Genomic DNA, 3,651 nt, shown 5'->3' with positions numbered 1-3,651 from the left:
CAATAAGCACATGAGAAAGTGTTCTAAATCTCTAATAATTAGAGAAATGCAAATCAAAACAACTCTGAGGTATCACCTCACACATAGCAGAATGGCCAAAATGAAAGAAGGGGAGAGTAATGAATGCTGGAGGGGATGTGGCAAAATTGGGACATTAATGCATTGCTGGTGGAGTTGTGAACTGATACAACCATTCTGGCTGGCAATCTTGGAACTATGCTCAAAGGGCTATAAAAGATTGCCTATCCTTTGATCCAGCCATACCATTGTTGGGTTTGTACCCCAAAGAGATCATAGATAAACAGACTTGTACAAAAATATTTATAGCTGCGCTTTTTGTGGTGGCAAAAAACTGGAAAAGGAGGGTATGTCCTTCAATTGGGGAATGGCTGAACAAATTGTGGTATATGCGGGTGATGGAATACTATTGCGCTCAAAGGAATAATAAACTGGAGGAATTCCAGGTGAACTGGAAAGACCTCCAAGAACTGATGCAGAGCAAAAGGAGCAGAGCCAGAAGAACATTGTACACAGAGACTGATATACTGTGGTAAAATCGAATGTAATGGACTTCTGTACCAGCAACAACTCAATGACACAAGACAGCTCTGAGGGATTTATGGTAAAGATGCTACCCACATTCAGAGGAAGAACTGCAGGAGAGGAAACATAGAAGATAAACAATTGCTTGAACGCATGGGTCGGGGTGGACATGATTGGGGATGTGGACTCGAAACTACCACACCAATGCAACTACCAACAATTTGGAAATAGGTCTTGATTGATGACACATGTTACAACCAGTGGAAATGCGTGTCAGCCATGGGTGGGGGTGAAGGGGAAAGTAGGGGCATGAAGCATGTAAACATGTTAAAAATGAACATTAAAAAAATGTTCTAAAAAAAAGAAAAGAAAAGAAAAAGAAAAGAAAAGTTACCACAAAGAAATTTTACAGGAAATAAACATCACCCAAACACAAACTCCCTCCTCATATATACCATCATTATGCTGGCCTTCAGCCCTAATGTCTTAAGTCTTCTCTAACCAATGTCCTCAATGGACCCTGGCCTTTCCCCTCCACTCACTTATACACATTCCCCTTAGTAAATTGAAGCCTATGAACTTGACAAGTTCCAGGTGTCAAAACAGAAGAAAAGTGGAAGACAATAGAAGAGGGACAGGCCCAGAAATATGGGCTTTGTTGCAATGTTCTCTATAATTATAATAGTAATGAAGATAAACTAGATGTAATAGGAAGCTATTGGAGATGATTGAGTAAAGGCAATGATAGTCAGAACTTGTGCTTTAGGAAAATCATTTTGGCAAGAGGAAGAATTAGAGTAGGGTGAAACTTGAAGCAGGAAAACCAACCAAAAGACTATTGCAATAGTCTAAAAGTGAGGTAATGAAAGTCTCTACAAAGGGAGTGGCTGGAGAAAAGGGAATATATAATGGAGATGCTGTCAAGGTAGAAATGAGAACACTTTGTAATAGATCTAATTATGTGGAATAACTCCTAAAGAGAAATCAAGGCTTTCAATGAAGCTGTGAGTCTGTAACTAGGAGGATAAGTCACACCCTTGACAGAAATAGGGAAGTTTGGAAGAGGAAATACCTTGAGGTCAGATATGTGTTTTGTTTTGGAAACATTAAGTTTGAGATGCTTTTGAGACATCCAGTTCAAGCCAGAAGTCAGTACAATGAATAAATATTTCAGAGTTATGGAAAATGAAAACTTCCAAAGAAAAGGAAAGTTTTATAATTAATTCTAAAAAACCAAGAAATAATAATAAAGCAATTGAAAAACCTCCAGAAAAACAACCAAATATTTTTTAAATAATGAAAGGCAAACCCTGCCCCCCCCAAAGAAGAAAGCAAATCTCTCAAGGAAGAAATTAATAGGACAAACAAAATATTAAATAATTCAGAGAAACTCCTCCCAAAAGTAGATTCTCTGAAAAGGACAGCACATTTGGAATATAAAAATGCATTGGGAGAAGAAAAATTAATTAACAAAATAAAAAGATAGGCTAGAAATACAGGGGAGATCCCTAACAACCATTGAAGATATGCTATGAGAAGATAATCAAAAGATTTATATTTGCCAGAAAAAGACAACAACAATGAAACTTGAATACCCTATTTCAAGAAATCATGAAAAAAAAATGCCTACAATTATTGGAAGGAACTAAAGTATAGATGAAGTGAATTCACAAAACAAAAAGAAATATGCTACAAATTTATCTCACCAAGAAACATTAGTAAAACTTTAGAAATTCAGTGAACAACACAAATAGAGTGGGTAGCAAGATAAAATCTTCCATATGTAAAAAAAAAAAAATCAAACAGAACACCAAAGGACTACTCTATTTGCATATTAAAACTTGAGAAACAAACTGTACTCTGAGGTAATATACTCAGCAAAATTGAATTTAGTTATCAATAAGAAAATATGGGAGTTTCAGCAAGAGAAAAATTCCTTCAACAGAAACCAATTTAAAAGATATGGTGATATGTAAATATAAAAAACAAAAGTAATTTAGGAAAGGTAAATTGGAAAATTTATTAAGGAAAAGACTAGATAATGAAAATATGTTCATGTTCAAGAGTTTGGACCAGAATATTGTTTGTTGGTTATCTGTTCCTCTCATTTTAAAAATTATCATGTTGTGTAGAACACAGAGAAATTAGAGGGCAACTATGCACAAAAGAATAAAAGGGGCAAGATTTAAAGGGTAAAAAAAAAATTCAAGAGAAGAAAGAACTAAATGAATATTTCTAAGAACAAAAAAAAAATATGCTTCCTCACTAATAAATCAATATTTAGGTTAATACAGTGAAAACCTCATAGCCAGGGACAATAGAAGAGAATACCATGAAATACATGGCTAAATATACAGTTTTCAGAGGAAGAAATCCAATAAATCACTAATAATTAGAGAAATGCAAACTAAAACAATTCTGAGGTACCACCTCACACCCCACTAGATTGGCTTAAATGACAAAAACAATAAAATAAAAAATGTTGGATCCTGGAGCAGCTATGGTAAAATATATGTACTACATATAGAACCATTCTGGAAAGTAATTTGGAACTATGCCCTAAAAGTTATTAAACTATACAAAACTTTGGCCCATCAATTCTTCTTTGGAAATACTCTTTTACAAAGAGATCAAATAAAGAGGAAATTATATGCAAAATGTAAATAAACCTATATACAGAACTACTGACACCAGTACTTTCTGTAATGGCAAAGAATTGGAAATTGAAAGAACATTCATTAATAGGGGAATGAATGAAGAAATTGTGAAATGTGATTGTGATACCATTATACTATAAAAAATGACAAGAGAATCAGAAAAACCTGGGAAGATTGGTATGAACAGATGCAAAATGAGATGAGCAGAGAAAAAACAATAATAGTAATACTGTAAAGACCAACAACTTTGAAAGACTTAAAAACCCTGATCAATGAAATGACTTGCCACAATTCCAAAAGATTAATGATGAAACATGTTATCTATCTCCAGACAGAGAGTTGATGGAACACAAAGTAGATTAAACTCTTATCTTCTTCTCAAATGCAGGAATTTATTTTGCATGAACATGCATATGTATAATGACTTTTATTTTTCTTGACTTCTTATTGG

Source organism: Gracilinanus agilis, chromosome 2 (assembly GCF_016433145.1).
Source record: "Gracilinanus agilis isolate LMUSP501 chromosome 2, AgileGrace, whole genome shotgun sequence".
Taxonomy (NCBI): Eukaryota; Metazoa; Chordata; class Mammalia; order Didelphimorphia; family Didelphidae; genus Gracilinanus; species Gracilinanus agilis.
This window is presented reverse-complemented; position numbering follows the sequence as displayed.